The sequence below is a fragment of the Pseudorca crassidens genome, chromosome 16, assembly GCF_039906515.1.
Source record: "Pseudorca crassidens isolate mPseCra1 chromosome 16, mPseCra1.hap1, whole genome shotgun sequence".
NCBI classification, from domain to species: Eukaryota; Metazoa; Chordata; class Mammalia; order Artiodactyla; family Delphinidae; genus Pseudorca; species Pseudorca crassidens.
Genome location: NC_090311.1, coordinates 56,850,622 through 56,871,469, shown reverse-complemented (window position 1 = coordinate 56,871,469; position 20,848 = coordinate 56,850,622). Strand labels below are relative to the sequence as shown.

Below are 20,848 nucleotides of genomic sequence, written 5' to 3'. Positions count from 1 at the left end.
CTTTTCCTGCTGCTTGTCCCGTTGGAGGTTCTCTTCTTTATCCCACTGTTGGAACAGTCCTTCCATTAGAGCAGATAGGAAACTGGTATTAGGACTGATGATTAAATACCTGAGGCTCTAGATTAGCATTTCTGAGGAAGAAGGATGCCTTCATTGGAGTTTTCCTCAGCAATCATCTGAGGAGACTCAGAAGCAAGGATGGTTTAACCTCTGTGTATCATCTGTGGAGATCTAGTCTTAGCCAGAAAATCCTCTTGGCTCATGGGTCTTGAAAGTAAGCAAGCTCAAGGTTTGGTCAAGTTCAAGTGCTCAAGGTTTTAGAAGTTAGTGAAAAAAGATTGTAGCCCAGTTTGACTAATAGAACTGGTAGACACTCAACAAATGGTTTGTAATAAGAGAAGAAACTCTTGTCATTTCTGGTGGGACAATTCTCCAGTGAGTGAGGCTGGCCCATGCACTGTAAGAGGGTTAGCCTCCCATTCCTGTCCACTGACTGTAAATAGTGCTCCACAGTCACTGGAACAACTAACAACAACAACAACAACAAAACCCCACAAATTTTTAGTCATCTCATAATGGAAAAATAATGCTTCCAGTTGAAAGCCATGTTACAGCCTCACCTCTGGACAATGACGATTTTTCCAATGAAGTTTGCTATAACCTGTGCCTGGGGATATTCAGAGAGGAAGCTGTAAGGTAAAATAATCAGGGAGTTGGGCTATAGACTTTGAACCATTTGTTCGATTGATTCTGGTCTCTTACAAATTGCAGGTCATTTTATTGCTATGCAGAGCTCAGCAGGGGATTGGTGCTAGAAGAGTAAGAGCAGTCCCCTCACCATGGGGTCCAGGAAGGTAGGGACCAGGCTGGCCAATGTGTTTTAGACTCGGAGAAACTCTGAATTTGAAGAAAACTGAAACTAATTCATCCAACCTATCACACAGTGGGGGAATGCCTTGGTAAACCGCACATCCTTAGTATATGGCCATACATCTATCTTCAAGTGTAGGCCAGGGGGTTATAACAAGTTCCTGAAGATTCTTACATTGGGGCTCTGAGACTGGTCTCTAGGAGATATGAATTTGTTCATGGCGGACATTGGTTCATTGGTTATGAGCCAGACTGTTAGAGTTTAGTTCCTGCTTCCGCTACTAACTAGCTCTGTCTTGAGCAAGTTCCTTTACTTCTCTGGGCGTGCCTCAGTGTCCTGTCTATAAAGTGAAGATAATACTATAAATCAATCTCACAGGTGCTTTTGGTATTCAGTGAGTTACAACTCATGTCATGCTTAGAAAAGTACCTGGGACTTAGTAAACATAAATATTAGCTATTATTAGTGTATGTACTAAATTCAAGACCAGATTAATATTTAGTTTTGTCGCATTGATAGAAGTACATTTGCTTCCTATGAGGTGGCAAATAGTTTGTGTTGATTTGTGCAGCTACATCTGTACCTAAAGAGAGAAGCTGGTTTTAAGACCTTTTGTCCCTAAATTTGTAGCCTGGCTTTCTTTTTTCTTTGTTTAGTGGAGTATTTTTTTCACTTTACTAAGATATAATTGACTTACTGTATAAGCTTAATGTGTACAACATGTTGATTTGATAGATTTGCAAAATGATGACCACCTCAGTGTTAGGTAACACCTCCAACACGTCACATAATTATTATTCCTTTTTGTGGTGAAAACATTTAAGATCTCTCTTATTAACTTTCAAGTATATAATACATTTATGTTAAATATAATTACAGTGCTGTACATTAGATCCCCAGAACTTATCTGTCTTTGAATTGGAGGTTTGTACTCTTTGACCAACATCTTCCCCTTTCCCCTACTGAACACTTTCTGGTAACCACCATTCCACTTTCTGTTTCTAGGAGTTCAGCTTTTTTAGAGTCAACATATAAGTGGTATCATATTGTATTGGTCTTTCTCTGTTTGGCTTATCTCACTTAGCATAATGCTCTCAAGTTCCACCCATGTTGTTGCGAATGGCATGGTTTCCTTCTTTCTCGTGGTTGAATAATATACCGTTGTGTGTGTGTAATAATATATGTACGTATATGTATTTGTATATATACATATATATCTCACATTATCTTTATCCATTCACCTGTTGATAGATACTTAGGTTGTTTCCCTATCTCGGCTATTGTGACTAATGCTGCAGTAAACATGGGAATGAAGATATCTCTTCAACATCCTGTTTTCATTTTCTTTGGATATAACCCAAGAGTGGGATTGCTGGATAATATGGTAGTTCTCTCTTTACTTCTTTGAGGATCCTCCATACAGTTTTCCATAGTAGATGAACCAATTTACATTCCCACCAACAGTGCACAGGGTTCACTTTTTTTTATATCCTCACCAACACTTGTAATCTTTTGTGTTTTTAATGATAGCTGTTTTAACAGGCATGAGGTGATATGTCATTGTTTTGATTTGCATTTCCCTGATGACTAGTGATGTTAAGCTTTGTTTCATGTACCTTTTGGCCATTTGTGTGTCTTCTTTGGAAAAATGTCTTTTCAGTTCCTCTGCCCCATTTTAAATTGGATCATTTGGAGTTTATTGTTGTGATACACCACATTAATAGAATGGAAGATAAAAATCACATGATGATCTCAATGGATGCAGAAAAAGCATTTGACAAAATATAACATCCTTTCATGATAAAAAAAAATACTCAACAAATTGGGTATAGAAGGAACACCTCAACATAATAAAGGTCATATATGACAAACCTACAGCTGACATCATACTCAATGGTAAAAGGTTCAAAGCTTTTCCTCTAATATCAGGAACAAGATGAGGGTGCCCACTCACACTACTCTTATTCAATATAGTACTGGAAGTCTTAGGCAGAGCAATCAGGTCAGGTAATACAAAGATATCCAAGTCAGAAGTGAAGAAGTAAAATTGTCTTTGTTTGCTGATGATATGCTCTTATATGTAGAAAATTCTAAAGACTACCAAAAACTGTTAGAACTAATCAATGAAATCAGTAAAGTTGCAGTATACAAAATCAACATACAGACATCAATTGTGTTTCTATACACTAACAATGAAATATCTGTAAAAGAAATAAAATAATCCTATTTACAGTAGCATCAAAAATAATGAAATACTTAGGAATAAATTGAATCAAGGAGGTAAAATATCTGAATACCACAAACTTAAAAGGCTGTGATGAAAGAAAGACACAGACTAAAGTAAAGATATCCCACATTCATGGATTAGAAGAATTAACACTGTTTAAATGTCCATGCTGTGTCTATCAATATTCCAATGGCATTTTCCACAAAAATAAGAAAGGCAATTAGTATGGAACCGCAGAAGACTCCGAATAATCAAAGCAATTCTGAGAAAGGACAAAGCTGGAGGCATCACACTTCCTGATTTCAAGCTATAGTGCAAAGCTATTGTTATCAAAACCAGATGGTACTGGCATAAAAATAGATACATAGACCAATGGAACAGAATTGAGAAACCAGAAATGAACATTCACATGTACGATCAGCTAATATTTGACAAAGGAACTAAAAATACAAATGGGGAAGGACAGTCTCTTCAAGAAATGGTATTGGAAAAATAAGATAAGCACATGCAGAAAAAATGAAATTGGACCCTTATCTTACACCATTAACAAAAATTAACTGAAGATAAGGAATGGATAAAGAAGATGTGGTACATATAAACAATGGAATATTAGTCAGCCATAAAAAGGAATGAAATTGGGTCATCTGTAGAGACATGGATAGACCTAGAGACTGTCATACAGAGTGAAGTAAGTCAGAAAGAGAAAAACAAATATTGCATGTTAATGCACATATGCGGAATCTGAAAAAAATTGGTATAGACGATCTTATTTACAAAGCAGAAACAGAGACACAGACGTAGAGAACAATCATATGGATACCAAGGGGGAAAGGTAGGGGAATGAGTTGGGAGATTGGGATTGGCATATATAGACTATTGATACTATGTATAAAACAGATAACTAATGAGAACCTACTGTACAGCACAGGGAACTTTACTCAATGCTCTGTGGTAACCTAAATGAGAAGGAAGTCCAAAAAAGAGGGGAGATATATATATATATATATATATACACACACACACACACACACACACATATAGCTGATTCACTTTGCTGTACAGTATAAACTAACACAATATTGTAAAGCAACTGTACTCCAATAAAAAAAAATTAACTGAAGATGGATTAGAGACTTGAGCATACAACCCCAAACAATAAAAATCCTAGAAGAAAACAGGGAACATGCTCCTTGATATCACTCTTGGAGATGATTGTTTAGATATGACACCAGTCTTGGCAATGATTTTTTAGATATGACACCAAAAGCCCAAGCAAGCAAAGCAAAAATAAGCAAGTGAGACTATATCAAACTAAAAAGAAACTACAAAATGAAAAAGCAACCTATGGAATGGGAGAAAACATTAGCAAGCCATATGTCTGATAAGAAATTAGTATTCAAAGTAGCCTGACGTTCATGTTGTCCTTGCCCTTTAGATGACACTGTCTTTGGGCCTTTCAGAAAGAGAAAGGAAAGAGACCCTGCTCCTCCTGCTTCCTTGAGGTGGTTAGGCTAGAGTTAACAGGAAGCTTGCCAAACTCATGATCATCCCTCCCCACTGCCCAGTGCTCTGACCGTCACTTCCAAACTAATCAGCGAGTGGAAAAAATGAAGGGGAAGAATTTGAAATGTAACCACAAGCAGTGAGTCCTGGAGCCAGTGCATGATCCTTCAAGGAGGCGCTTGCCTTTAGGGTGTGGTGCCAAAGTCTCCTTCGTAAGTATATCTTCACAAGTGGGCAGTAAGATGTCTGTTGGTGGCCATGGAGTAGTAACAGGGACTAGGTCCACCCTCCTGCCCTACAGAATTTTAAAACTCATACAATATGTGTAACAAAAAATGGCAAACATTGGACAATCATCAGCTCACAACATTGCTTCCCATGAGAAAGAGCAGTCAGGGTGAGCCCTACGCTTGCCTCGGCGTGCTGTCTAGACAGTGGATCCAAGCTGGAGCACAGGGAGGGCAAACTCAAACAGAAGCTTCTAGTCTTCCTGTGTTAAGAAGAGACTCGAGAATTAGGGGAGACCAAAGTGGCCAGAATCCTCAGAGAAGAATAGGAGAAAGAAGAGAGTTGATGGAGAGGAGAGAGCTGCACAGAGAGGAAGCTCTAGAGATTTTTATAAAGGATTCGTCTCCTGGTCGCAGCTGAGTACTTAGCGGATCAAAGCATGGTGTGCAGAAACTACTGGAAGTTCGGGAAAGAACCACAGGAAAAGAATAGGCAGGGCAGCCCTTTGGAGCTCTCACAGGACCTGATGTAGGGCTCTTCCCAGTAACTAGAGTAGAAAAATCATAATATACAGGGCACCCAGTAGAGCACTCAGGAAGGTATTGCCTGAGTAGTAGGACAGAATTAAAGACGGCTCTGGTCCCACCCAATAAAACTTGAAAGCAAGCCTCAAAAGGACCAAACTGTTTACAAGTAACTGTGTCCCATGGGAGGAGAGAGGGGGGAGCTCAAGAATAACACAAAAAGGGCTTCCCTGGTGGCGCAGTGGTTGACAGTCCGCCTGCCGATGCAGGTGACACGGGTTCGTGCCCCGGTCCGGGAGGATCCCACATGCCGCGGAGCGGCTGGGCCCGTGAGCCACGGCCGCTAAGCCTGCGCGTCCGGAGCCTGTGCTCCGCAACGGGAGAGGCCACAACAGTGAGAGGCCCGCGTACCGCAGAAAAAAAAATAACACAAAAATATCCAGCCCCCAGCAAGATCAACTTTACAATGTCTGGCATCCAATGAAATATGGGAAATATGACCCCTAATGAGGAGAAAAAAATCTATTGATAGAAACAGACATAGGTGATATAATTAGCAAACAAAGGTATTAAAACAGTTATAGCTGTGTTCGATGTTCCTAATGAGGTAAAGGAAAGCATGAGCATCCTAAGATGTGATATAGAAGATAGGAAATAATACCCAGAGCAAACTCCTCGAGATGAAAATGCAATGACAAAGTGAAAAATACATTGGGTAAGATTAACAGCAGAGCAGACAATAGCAGAAGAAAGCATTAGTGAACCTGACAACATAACAATAGAAACTATTTAGAATGAAACGCAGAAAGAAAAATCACTGAAGAAAATGGACATAGAAACCTTGAGCTATGGAACAACTTCAAGCCGACTAATATGCCTGAATTAGAGTTCCAAAGTTATCAGGAGAAGGAAAGTAATAAAGGTACATGCAGTGATCAATGAAATAGAAAAGAGGAAAGCAAAAGAGAAAAATCAGTGAAAACAGAGGCTTGTTTTTCTTGAGAAGATTAATAAAATCAATGAACATGTAGCCAGACTTATTAAGAAAATAAGAAAGAAGGCTCTGATTATCAACATTGGAAATGAAAAAGGAAACATGACTAATGTTAAAATGTAATTAGGAAATATTAGGAACAACTTTATGCCAATAAACTCGATAACTTAGATGAAAGGGACAAATTCCTTCAAAGACGCAAACTCCTGAAGCTCTCTCAAGAAGACATAAACTGAATAGCCATATTTTTTTAAAATTGAATTTGTAGTTAAGGACCTTTCCCACAAAGAAAACTCCAGATCTAAGATAACTTCCCTGGTGAATTCCACTAAACATTTAATGGAGAACTAATGCCAATTCCTTAAAAACATTTCTAGAAAAGGGAAGAGGAGCAAACACTTTTCTATTCGTGTGTTAATAATCAGCATCCTGCTGATACCAAAACCAGAACAAAATATTATGAGAAAGGTCTGGGCCCTCACGAACAAAAATACAAAAATTCTTCAAAAATGTTTGTAAATCAAATCCAACAATACATAGAATGAATAATAATACAACATGACCAAGTGGGGTTACTTTTGGGAATGCAGAGTTGTTTTAACATTCTCAATGTGGGCAGGGATCCTTCATTAAAAGGAGAACTTCTTGTTCTCTGTCTTGTTCTCATGCTTGAAGAGCACTGAACGTTCCTTCTCACTGTGATGGACGGGGAAAGACCTCAAGTCCTTGGAGACCTGCTAATGGTCTAAGCAGAATGAACCTGTTCTCATGGCCCAAACTTTTAACTGTAGGGTAGCAGGACAGCAACATTCTAGCACCCATCATCCCTCAGCCAGTGTCTGAGATTTGGGGCTCGTGAAGGGAGCATGGGTTTTGGAGACCCTTGGTTCAAATCCAGGCTTCACCATTACTTAGTATCTCTGCGCTCTAGAGATATCATGAGGGTTAAGGTTGTTCTGAGGCTTAGAAGTAAAATACGTAAAGCACTTCGCCCATAGCAAGCACACAGTACGTGTGGTTGGGGAGATAGTTCATTTTGTTGAGACACTGTACCACGATGGTTAAGAGTTATGGTTCTGGATGAAGACAGCTTGGATTCTAGCCCCAGCTCTGTGACATATCTCTTTGTGAGCTCCTGCCTAGTTTCCTAGTCTTTGAAATAGACTCACAGTACTATCTCAAAGAGTTGTTGGGAGGTTCCTTTGAATTAATACATATATAGTTCTTGGAACAGTGCCCTGCAGACAATAAGTGTTCTGTAAGCATTAGCTATTATTATTAAAGTTATTTTTGTTTCTTTGGCCATTGCTATTGCCACTGTTGTCGTTGACCAGTCAGCTAAGGCTTTGAAATCCTAGTAAGAAATGAACCTGGCAAGGGAGATTCACAAACGAGGTGGGGACCACAGGTAACAGTCATGGAGCCCTTGAGGTTGCTCAGCCTCCAATTGAAGACAGACCCTCCTGGCCTTGACGGAACAGGGAGAGGTGAATAGCTGCACCTGGGGAATGAACTGTGGGGGGCCAGGAGCAGGGCAGGCCCTGACAACAATCTCTCTTGGAGACAGGGATATTTTGGTTAAAGACATGCCTGGTTGGTGTTGTATCATCCTGAATGATGATGGATGCGGTGTGATTGGTGACCTGGGCTATAATTGAGAACCAGGTGGCCCCGTCGGCAGGTGATGGCACCTGAATGACAGTGTGACAGGGAGCAGAAACAGGGCCGCGGCTAGCCACTCTGCTTGCCGCGGTGACAAGCACTGTGCAGATTTCCACCCGCTGAGAACAATCCTGGCGGGGGGAGGCCTGCTAGACGGTGTGCTGTGTGCTACCAATTTCTTTCAGCACTTCCTATTTTGCCATTCATAGCCTCTTGCTATTAAGCAGACAGAACAGCTCATATCCTGTGGACAGATGATAGATCTGTCATCTTTCTGAAAAATCATTTGTCTTCCACAGGTGTATGGGCTTCCTTCTCAAGCCAGCAGGTCACATGACACTTTTCAACACTCTCTTCTGTACCAGCTTGGCATCCAGCGTCTATCAAAAGGGAAATCTTTCACATGCAATTATGACAGAAAATAAAGGTGATGAAGTGGTGTGTACCAAGAAGGGATGAGATCAGAGGGCGGTAATGAAAACTGGTAACAACAGAAGGACAGCTTCAACTCCAGAAGTTGTGGAGGACTGCTTAGGACCTGACACTGCTTGGGGGTGCACACAACAGTGTAAGTGCAGAGGCTACAGATAAAATCACAGGCACGCATTCTCTTAACATAATAAATTGCTGGGCCGACTGTAACCCAAGAGGGGTTATAGGTAGTGTGCAATTGTATCCAAGCGATGCTGAGGTACCTCCTTCCCAATAATTCACACAATATGTGTTTCTTCCATTGCCATCCATTTAGTGGCACCATTTCAGACCTCTGAAAGTCCAGTTTATATATTGAGGGTGATTTTCCAATAGGATCTTCCGGAGCCCAGGGCCTGGACACCCAAAGGCTTATGTTTCTATTGAACCTCTGGGAGGTCACGGGGAAAAGCACAGCCTGTTGAAGGTTATGAATGAGGCTCCTTCTAGCGGGAGACTTCACAGTCATGCAGTGTGTCCATCTCAGCGGCAGCCTTCTTAATTGGAGAAGAATTTCTCTACCTGCCAAGTACATTTCCTAGCAGCTGTTATCATCCTGAAAGTATATATCACATGCCAGCATTTCAAATCCCAGAAAGTGGCTTGCCCAGGTCAAGTTAGCAGAGGTTTTAGATTTTATATCCAGTCTCTTGTTTTGGAAGGCTACAAAAAAAGCCAACTATTTTCCACTAATTGCGAGTCTGAGTTGATTAAAAAAAACACTCTTAATTATAGATTACTTAAAAGGAAATATAATTGTGTCAGTTTCGGTAATGGTAAATCCATTAATCCAAAGTTTTTTCAGCTAACAAAGCTAACAAAGTTTTGTCAGATATCTTTCTGTAGTAAACAGAAGTTCAGCTATTTGAAAGTGGCTCATTTTTCTAAGTAGGTTAAACATTCTTCCTATTCTCTTATATTTTGTACTGGGAGGATGCGTAACCCTTTGCCCCTTTTGCAAATGTAAAGACAATTGAGAGAGTACCCAGTTTCACAAGTAATAAGGCCTATATCAGTGAGGATGAGGGGATAAGGAAAGGAAACCAGCATTTGTCAAAAGCCTGCCGTCTGATTTAACTTCACGTTCACATAAAAAACATTTGAGGGCTTCCCTGGTGGTGCAGTGGTTGGGGGTCCACCTGCCGATGCGGGGGATGCGGGTTCGTGCCCCGGTCCGGGGGGGGGTCCCGCATGCCGCGGGGCGGCTGGGCCCGTGGGCCATGACCGCTGGGCCTGCGCGTCCGGGGCCTGTGCTCCGCGGCGGGAGAGGCCGCAGCAGTGAGAGGCCCGCGTACCGCAAAAAAAAAAAAAAAAAAAACATTTGATGGAGATGATATAAACGTTTTCCAGATGAGGAAACCAAATGAAGTAAGTTGGCTGAAGTTTGGCAGATGGTGATAAAACTGGCATTGGGGCTTCCCTGGTGGCACAGTGGTTAAGAATCCTCCTGCCAATGCAGGGGACACGGGTTCGAGCGAGCCCTGGTCTGGGAAGGTCCCACATGCCGTGGAGCAACAAAGCCCGTGTGCCACAACTGCTGAGCCTGCGTTCTGGAGCCCACGAGCCACAACTACTGAGCCCTTGAACCACAACTACTGAGCCCACTGCCACAACTACTTTAGCCCGCACGCCTAGAGCCCATGCTCTGCAACAAGAAAAGCCACCCGCAATAAGAAGCCTGCACACGACCACGGAGAGCAGCCCCGCTCGCCACAACTAGAGAAAGCCCACGCGCAGCAACAAAGACCCAGCGCAGCCAAAAATAAATAAATAAATAAATCTATTTAAAAGAAAAAAACAAAAAAACCTGGCATCGGATTCCTGTTTTTATCTAGCCCCCCAGTTGGCATTCTGCTCCCTTCACTTTCCCATACTGCTTAACCGACGTGTGCTGTTTGTCATAGGCTGTCTAGCTCTAACCAAAGGCTATTGGTCTAGTAGCACCAGATGCTTAGGCAGATGTGTTCTGTTAGCAACCATAATGGAAGTTTCTGAATGAAATGTCATTCTGCTTCCCAGAGGAATGGTGGTCCTTGCAAACCTATGTTTTTACAGCCCTCAAGAACTCTATATTAGGAATATAGGCAGTCATTCTCTAAAGTTCTCACTGGGTTTGAGTGAGTAATGTGTCTTGCAGAAGACTTTGAGTTGAGCCAGACTGACCGCGGGGAGGACTGTCCGTTTACGTTCGAATCAGTAGGGATAGAAGGGGGTCAGAAATGCTTCCTGGTGCAGATTCTTACTCTCATTGGTTACTGTGGCCCTTAATTTTCCACCAGTGTCCCCATTATATCTTCATAAATACCGTACCCAGCTAAAATTGGGTAAGTGAATCCTGGGACATTTCCACCCATTAGTACTTAAGCATGAGATAAACGACTGGAATAGAGCAGGGGGCTCAGGAAAGATGAATTCCAAGAGGAGAAGGAAAGGAAAGCCATCATTAGCCAAGGGAGATTCCAGAGGGTGCTGGATAGTAGTGGGGAGAGGGGAGTCCTGTGAACTTGGGGTGGGGGTGGAGGCGGGAGGACAGTCAAGAAGCTTCCCTTACTTGACAGTTATGCCTCAGGCCAGCTTTGCTTAGTAAACCCAAGGGATCATCTTGCTCACTTCAAAGGATCTGGCCACCAGAAGAACAAAACAGGCTTTCCCTGTGTGGCAGCTTGGCATTGCAGCTGTCATCACAACTGTATCCAGAAAAGCAACTTATTCAGGTGGCACCGTGTTCCTTGAGACTTGTCTCATCTTCAAGAAATGCCCAGGGACCCCTCTTAGAGGAAGCCCCTCATTCCAGCACTGCGTGATGTTTTCTGCAGGTGGCAAGTGCTGTGGGAATACGTTCCTGGGCGTAATGAACCTTGGGATAGTATCCACCGGTGTCTGTCCACAGGAGAACCTAGGCTGGTCTTCTTTGTTGGAAACCAGACAGAACTCCCTGAGCACGGCTCCGGAGGCACTGAAGAATTTCTGGTTGTTTCATTAGACTTCCAAGAGCTGCTGATTGAAGACTTCATTGAAACCCACCTTTATGTTCCCACCGTCTCCATTTCCTTTCCATTTAACCCAAAGACTGCTGTTTACTGTTGTAGAATGGAGTTGGTGACCGATTTTAAGAAATGTTTCTGAAGCCTTTGGTTGCATAAAGAGAATAGGGTGCCATCCAGGAGGAAGGGGTTGGAAAGCAGAGAGGATATTTCCAGTCCTCTCTGGTCTTCAGACCTGGGATTTGTAGAACCTTAGACCTAGCAGGGGCTTTATTCAAGCAAGTGGACGGCCTCATTGTCAGACTCAGCAGATGAGGAAACCGAAGCTTAGAGAAATCTCACAGAAGGTCAGTGGGTAATTCCATAATTGGAAAATGTTGTTCAGGCCTGCAGAAAATAGTTTAAAAAGGCAGGGACACACTAAAGCAGGGTGACTGGATGATCAGGGGTCATATGTGGAACTTTTGAAGAACGTAGGGGTGTTTTGGCTGCAAGGAAGAAAATGCATACAGAAGTCATAAAAACCATCTTCAGATATCTGAAGGGCTGCCCCAAGGGGTGTAAGAAGATTTATTCCTTGTAATGGAAAAGGGTATAAAATAGTTACTAGGAGATCAAGTTTGACTCCATATGAGGAAGATGTTGGTCTGCATTCATTAAGGATCTGGAATACCTGAGAGAGTAGAGAGCCTGCTGCCTTGGAGGAAGGGACTGTCCAGCAAAAAACATGTTCAAGGAGGGTTTCCATGCTGGGAATATTCTTTTCAAAGCTAAGGTTAATGATCAAGGTTCCCATCAGAATCCCCAAGAGTCCCCATCAAATACCACAAGGCAGTAGAATTAAGCTAGACCCTTCACGTGTCAGTTTCTGGTCAAAGCAAATCATCTGCTGAGAAATTTATTATTCTAGGTCTACCATGGACCTTGGGGTCATTTAGCTTTAGCTGTTGTAGGGCCCAGGGGGAGTAGCTTTGTAAAGAGGGCCTGCTCTGGGGATATTTTTTAGGGTAAAAGTAGATATGTGTTCGTTTATTTTAGGGTAAACCTGATGATAGAGGGGGGAAAAACAAAACAGTGGCACCCATGGCTGGGATACTTGCTGTTAGTGTAAATGTGGCAAATCATTCCTAAGATTGAAAGATTCCTATGAGCGCAGCAGAGACCAGGCTCAGAGAGAGCCAAGGACACTGGAAGGGACTATTTAAAGAGACCTTTAGGGCTTCCCTGGTGGCACAGTGGTTGAGAGTCCGCCTGCCGATGCAGGGGACATGGGTTCGTGCCCCGGTCCGGGAAGATCCCACATGCCGCGGAGCGGCTGGGCCCGTGAGCCATGGCCGCTGAGCCTGCGCGTCCGGAGCCTGTGCCCCGCAACGGGAGAGGCCACAGCAGTGAGAGGCCCGCGTACCGCAAAAACAAACAAACAAAAAAGAGACCTTTATAGTTACCTCTGAAATTTAAGGGCCACCGAAAAGAGGATCCAAGGCACCAGAAGGCCTGATCCCCAGACCGGTCTGGCATGACCTTTATCTCTCCATCTCACTAGCCTGGCTGTCCTGTAAGGCCCAGAATCAGGATTACATATCTTATTTGAAATCTCTGAGGCTTGAACCTATTTCTTCTGGAAAGCTTTCCCTGTCCTCAACAACCCACACTGGAGTCTCCTGCCTCTGAGTTCAGGGGTGGGGGATGGGTGGTAGGCAGTGTGTCAGGACGCCAGGAGGCCTCAGGGATAACCCCGACAGGTTGGATCAGTGACCCTCTGTAGTTGCCTTAAGAATGTCATTGTTAGTCCCCCTGAAGTGCCTTCCCCTTTGAATCCTTGCTGTTCCCTGCTGTGCTCCCTTCTAGGATGGACCCTGATCCCTAGCCCATGGGAGGAGGCTGTTCCCAGGTTTAGGTGTGCACCGTCTCTTTTCCCTTTTCGGATACATTTCTTCCGTATACATTTCTCGAGGAGCCACTGACCTCTTCCAGGTTGGAGATGTGCAACCCAAAGCCTTGGGCTCATCCTCCTTGAGTCATTCAGTACATGCTCCAAGGGGACTGACTCTGTCAGTGGCTTTGTTTGTGCTTGGCCCCAGGATCTCCGCTGGCTTTAATATGTTTTGCTCATCCTCAACATTTCCTGATTTCCTTCTCAAGGCACCAACCGTGTTTGCTAACTTAACCATCAGCCTCCCATCTGATTTGCTTGTGAGAATGGAAAAACATTGACATAATTTCTTTCCCTTGAGTGTTATTTGTCGGCTTGTAAATCTGAACGGGAAGAGTAAACTCATTTGGAGAAGCGAAATGCCTATCCTTGAAGAATGAAGAGTGTTGCTGGGGATGGCAGGAGAGTTTGTGTGCCCGTGAGTACTGGGATCCAGGACGTAGGACCTGAGATCAGGCTAGAGGCCAGAGATAAGAAACTCCTTCTAATATTTCCTGCCGATAGAAATAGTCAATAAATGAGAACTGTTTATTGAGTGCCTACCATGTTCACACAAACAGGGAGGTAGGAAGTTGTAGGAACAGATGAAGCCATCTTAATTCTTCTCGTTGGAGAACTTTGTGACTAAATCAGGTCATGGTGACAGTTGCCCAGAAATTGAGAATCACATAATTAGCCTCTTGCTTGGGACTGGTAAGCCCTTTGTCACTTTTATTAGATGGGGCTGCATCTTAGGATGGCAGGAATGAAACCTAACCTTTCTCCACAGCACCTTTTATGCTCCTTGGTAGAATGTGGAAGAGGCTTGACTTCTCTGAGACCATTTTCTCATCTATAACTTGAGTCAGGCAATACCTACCCTTGACTGTTGTTCTCAGAAGTAGATGAAGCGCTGTAAAATGCTTAGCATGGCATAGACACCCAGTAGGCACCAATGAATGATAGCCAAGTTGTAGCTGGACCATCACCACTGGTGCCCAGTATGAAGAAGCTGGAAAACATATTGTTCACGGCGTGGCCTATCTTGACCTATAGAAAATCCTGATTTCGAGTTCCCTTATTTCTGCCCGATTTTGTAGTGTGAAGCTGGCACACTGTAAACAGGCTACTCGGAAAGTATCTGATGTGCCAAGAGGGAAGAGGACAAGTCTCTCTAAGGGAGCCATTTGGGCTCTTGTGTTAATTAAAGCAGGAAAGAAATGTGGGAGGAAAGCAAAGCTAAGTGTCCAAACGGAGAATGTGCTGCACACATTCTCAAGAGTGAAGCCAGATGGGAGAGGCTGGCAGGGGAGGAGGAGGGTGGGGATGTGGCAGTCCCAGAAGAGAGTGATGACCAGCGCCAAGCTTAGTCAAAGCTGAACTCAAGAAGGGCAAGCCGGGCTTCCCTGGTGGCGCAGTGGTTGAGAGTCCACCTGGCGATGCAGGGGACGCGGGTTCGTGCCCCGGTCTGGGAAGATCCCACATGCCGCGGAGCGGCTGGGCCCGTGAGCCATGGCGGCTGAGCCTGCGCGTCCGGAGCCTGTGCTCTGCAAACGGGAGAGGCCACAACAGTGAGAGGCCCGCGTACCGCAAAAAAAAAAAAAAAAAGAAGAAGAAGGGCAAGCCAGTTACAAAATATGTCAACTGGGGCGTTGTGGCTCCACCTTTCCTCCTAGTCGGACACTGGAACCCATGGCCCAGATTCTGCATGGATTTAAAGGCACAAGAGGAGAGCATGGACCCAGAAGAGGACAGTCTGCCCATCTCAAGGCAGGAACTCCCTCTCATTTTTCTTGCAGACACTCTCCATGGAGATAGGCCCCCAACTTTCTTCACAAAGCCAACTTGTCATCATGCTCTGTTGTGTGCCTTCTACTTGCATCAGCTCAAGTAGCACTAATTTTTGAAAATACAGAAATTGTTCTTGTTATAACAGTCTGTTCGCAAGGAACAAAGGCCACAACAGGCTGGCATTATCTTGATTTTTTTCCATGGCCCTCTCATCAAAAATAATATTTCAAATGGATTGCAGTACAGTTAATGAGATATTTTACAATGCAGATTATCAGAAGTGGAGAGGCCTAGACATTTACACTAGTTGACTGGCAAGATTAACTTGATGTACTTTTGACCCACCTTTTGAGAGAAAAAGACCTCTGTAAATTTCAAAGAAAAAGGCATAGTTTATTTGCATCCAGATGGCACTTTTAAATTCAGAAAACTGAAATCCGCCTCACACACAGGACCTAGACCACTACTGGAAGGAGAGTGAGATAGGCCAGATTTACATTTATAAATGCCCGTGATGGCAGTAAATGCACAAAGATCCTCACGGGGGCACGAGGAGGTCTAAATATGCTACATTTGTGAAACCCTCATTTGAATAAAGAAGCAAGTTACATCTTTTTCATATTGAATTGACTGTCCTTAGGACTGAAGCACTAGGTCTTGATTCTCTAGTCTGGTCGACAGAAATTGGGGCAAGCAATGATCAATTCCACTCAACAGAGGAGGAGATAAAATGTATCAGACACAGCAGCTCTTCTGTCCAAACAAAGTGACAGCTCATGACTTTCCTGTAGCTTTCATGGAAGTATTTTGAAAGTCTGGGAAAATGAGAGGGAAATGTAAGGTTCTGTGAAGAGTTGTGGAAGAAGAGAGTGAAGATGCTGGAAGGGTGGCTCTGGGTATAGAGATTGCACTGTTCCACCCCTAAATCTTCCCCTGTGGCCAGTTCTCAGGTCAGTGCATTGCAGTTCTCAAGATAGGAACCTATTCCCTCCTTTAATATTCCCACTAGGTTTCTACTTTTCAGCTTCCCAGTATGTGTACTAATGAACCGAACAAGAAAGAATTAGTGATGCATGGTGCTCATTTAATTGGCTGAAACTGAGTGATGTGCACGCTCTGAATCACGTTAATTCTTGGGACTAATCTACACATTGGCAGCTTGTCATAAGCGATGGGTTGCAAATGCTGAATCTCAACTTTTCAGGGTTGGTGGTAGTAAAATGGCAGTGTGTTAAATGCGCTCTTAGACTGGAGAGGAACTTTTGTGTAAGTATAATGCAGTCATGGTAAGACAATGGATTAAATGGCCTTCTTTAAGATGTTGGCTTTGTGTGTCTTGTGTATTCAAAAAGTAGCCCTGCTAATGTGTCTCTTTAGGCACAAACAAAATGGGTGAGGGTCAGTGATGAGTTACTGTGTTAGGATGAGAGGATGTTAGCAACCTCTTCTATGCATCCAGATAGCAGCCTGTTCTGGAGTTTCCTTGTGGAATTCACAAGGCTTCATGGCTAAACTTCCCGCTGCGGTTAGGACAGTTTTCCCAGGAGACCACACAGGGATTTGGAAGCAGAAGAGCTGAGTTATTATCTGATCTTTCCCATTTACCATTTGGGAGATATTGGGAAAGCCACTGAAATTTGTCTCTAAAACTGTGGATCATAATACTTTGTGTTTCACTCAAAGAGCTTCTAAGGACTGGACAAAATGGTTTGGTTTAGTGGTTTGAGAATATTTCATATACTGCAAAGCTACGCACAGATATCGTTGTTGTGACTATAATATCTCTTCTTGGTCTGTAAGAAACTACCTTTCCTCATCCTCCCTTCTTTTCTATCAGCCATAGTGAATACCTTTTGATTCTTAGCATATTTATACCACGAATATGTGAAAGTCCCAGTGTCCTTTTGTCCCTCTGTTGGGGACCCAGACTGGATTCTTATCTGGGCACATTGTTATCCAGGCATCCTTCAGATGTTTTGAAATGGGTCTGGTAAGAACCAAAGCTGTGTTTTCAATTAATTTTCTAAGTACACAATTTGCTCAAAGTACATTTAAAAAAAAAATTCTACAATAAAATATGGCTTGCTGCTGATCGACTGCCAGAAATTTGAGATCTCTCTGGGTTTCACTAATATCAAAGGCTTCTGTTTAATATGACTCTGTATTAAAGCGGCCCTTACTGTCAACTTAGCAAAACCTCTTGTTTAAGCTCAAGTTTTGTGTAGTTTTTATTAATCCAACGTGCATCTGTTAAAAATAACTCCAGATAATGCAACATTTGATTAAATGGCCCGTCTTAATACGGCCATTAGCTGGAGGGATTTTTTTTCCATTTACACATTCCAATCTGAGCCTGATAAGATGGCACTAACATTTAGCCTGAGGTGTGGAATGTTAATAGTGGAATCTTGGACAGTTTGTTTATTTTTTATTTATTTCGCGAATGTGCCGTTCACAGTAACGTGCCAGACGAGGGTCCTGGAAAGCAGAAGTGCTCTGTTTAGCCTCAGAGCCCCAAGAAGCTGGCAGATTAGCCCTTACCCCAAGGGCAGCACCAGCATAGTAGGAAAAGGCAGAGGAGTAACCGTAAGCCGGAGCTGAAGTATATTTCTGTTCTGTCAAAAGTGGCTTTTCAAGGAGATGTGAGTAACATGTCATGTGAATTTTTATCCACCGCCTTTTCTCTTGGGCTATGGGGAAAGAAGGCTTAGGAGATGCTCTGGTCCTCGTGAGCACCTTGAACCTAGGCTGTCCTGGTGGCATTGGTTTTCCTTTGCTGAGAGGCCCTGCGGCTCTTGTGGTTCAGGACCAGCTGGTACCTGGCACAGAGCAGGCATCCAGTCCCTTTTCCTTGAGCCATTACGCTAACCAGCATCCAGGGAACACAGAGGCCCCAAATATTCCCCGAGTACACGCTTCTTGGGCACCTCCTGCATGGAAGGCACCATGTTAAAGCCTGGGGATAAAGCAGTGAACAAGACAGACTCAGTCCCTGCTTTTATGGACCTTGCGTTCTAGCTAATACGTAGCCACTAGTCAAGGATGCTGTCTGTCTGTCTGTTGGTTTTATGATTTGATCTCTACTCTTAATTGAGTTTCAGCTCCCGGAATTGAGTTTATGCCCTATTGACCACCATTTGGCTTTTACAATTGTTCTTATAAGAGTATTTTTCTGCTTATATGTTAGTTTTAATTCCTTGAAGATAGGCATTTGGGTTCCATTTAATTTAATGCTTATTTACCAACTGCCTATCATGTTAAAGACTGCATTTTTCACTATTCTTCCTGCCTTTCCCAGAATGATTAGGCATAAAATGTTCCCCTCCTTTAAGCCTAGCCCACCCAGGGACATGAGGGAAGGTGTGGCAGGTTGTACACTACACGATGGTGCAACATCTAGAAGGACAGTGCGCACATCACGGCGATGGTAGGTTAGTACATTTATAATGATGATCTCTAGGCAGATGACAGTACCCAGTTCGAACAAAATCATTGTATGTTACACATATTAAGAAAATTTCTCTGCAGATCAAATGAGTCTTGTCAGAGACACCTGTTTTAACTTCACATGAAGACATTTTATAAGACAGTGGGCCTGTTGTTGCTTTCCTGGTCGTGTCAGGCACCAGGACAATTCCTCTAGTTAACTAGGGCAGCAAAGGACAAGAGACTAGGGTTGGAGTGGATTTCAGTTCTAACTCTGCAAGTCAACCAGCTGTGTAGCTTCGAGCACATCCCATAACCATTTTGAGCTTCAATTTCCTCATCAGTAAAATGGGGATTATCTCCATACCTCATGGAGTTACTAAGATCAAATAAAGTAATTCTGGGAATATGCCTCGTTCCATGTGCTTGGACTCAATAAATGTTATTTCAGTCTGGTAGCTGGGATGGGGAGAGGGGTAGGGAAGGGAAGAGGGACAGGAACCTGCCAAGAGACGTTATAGAAGGCAGATTTTACCTCTGTGTCCTCTGGGTGACTGTGTGGTGAGGCCAGGGAACCATTTTGTCCCAGGAAGGATGGCCCCTGAAGACCTGAAGCTCCCTTCATTTTTAGCAGCCCAGAGAAAGGCATTCAATTGTCCTTATTTCCGTCCTGGGGTTTGCAATCTACATTTGCAAGAAAATGAGGGTATCATTTTTCCTAGTGTCCAGGCACCTAGGCTGATTCATTACAGCATTAGAAGTGGTTAATGGCAATTGAGGTAGCAGCAGTTTGGAGCGGCAAACAGGACCTTGCCAGGGACCCTGGGTAACTCTCAGGTGTTATTACAACCTGACTGGCTTTCTGTTGCCCTCACTGGCTTTTCCATCAAGTTATCTGTCAGTCGTCTGCTTTCATTTCCTGGGCAGAGATTCGGAGGTCAGCCGGATACCCCTTCGTATAGCTGCAGAGGGGTTGCTGCATTGATTCTTAAATTTGGTTCTGATTACAGATTGAAATTAGATTGCTTCCTCTCCTGGCGTGGGTTATGATAGCACTCTGTAGTTGAAGGAAATTTATTTACTGTGCATTGTGTTTCTTGAAAAGCCTGGTAATTTGTTTCTGTCCTCTACTCCAAGAAAGTAGGTCAAGCACTGGCCAGCACGCAGGGGTAATGAGGTGTCGGTGAGAAAAACACCACCCAGAGAAAAGGATCTTTATTAGACCCTTCCAGTGGTGATGGTGGCGGTATGGCCGTGCTCGAGGTGATGGGTCTGTATTTCCTCATGGCTTGACTGGGGTTGGTTAATTCCCTCTTGTGGGGCCTCTCCATCCCAGATGGTGGACTGTGTCTACATTTGGCAGCCCACGTTCACCTGATGGAATAACACTTCCAAAGTGTGTCTGCAACCAAGAAGATGGAGGGAGCTTATTAGCCCTCTATTGTGGGCCACATGTAGATTTGTATGTTCATTTGCAAGTTGTCTTCAGGCTCCTCCAGGAAGGATGAGTGGACGGATCAATAGGCTTTGTCTGTATTTGTAAGGAGCTTCCTGAGGCTCCAAGGCCAGAATCCTGTGACTGAAGCTTGTCGCGAAAAATAAAGAAAGAATAGGAGGTGTTCAGAGCGAAGAGAAGAAGGATGGTTCCCAACCTTTCTCAGTTCGTGGCACCCTTTGTGTCTCAGGAACTTCTTCACGATGCCTCTAGGTGTGCATACACACACACACACACACACACACACACACACACACACACACACACACACACACACACACACACACACACACACACACACACACACACACACACAGAGTTCTGTTTATTAAGTAGTTAGATGGATCCAAATAAGTTAATAAGTATTTATGTCCTAACAACTTGGTGACCGTATGGGAAAAATACACATAAATCAAAAGAAAATATTTTATATTTATTTTTAAATAACCACAGTCACTACCAATGGGATGTGTGTACCTGTTGGGCATTGCAGAACTCAAATCTCGAAATCAGGTTGGACGCTGCCACCCTCTTGTCCTTTTCCACACTGATTTTCATGCAACTTTTTATCAAGCAACTGCTGAAAGTTTCACAGAAATAGGACATGATCAAAAGAATGTAGCGTGATTTAATGTTGAAACCGAGGACCACCTTGAGCTGGTAGTTTGCAAGGTATTTGACAGCTGTTGAGTATTGCTTTGCTTTCCTCAAAATTTTAAAATATTTAAAAATTAAAGTAAACTTAAACCTAAATTAATTT

The 20,848-nt window shown here is 43.3% G+C and overlaps 1 protein-coding gene across 3 annotated transcripts in view; it reads left to right on the top strand.

Annotated features, from left to right (window-relative positions):
* LRMDA (leucine rich melanocyte differentiation associated) overlaps window positions 1-20,848 on the top strand; it is a 1,270,435-nt gene that overhangs the window by 878,370 nt on the left and 371,217 nt on the right. The window lies entirely within an intron of this gene.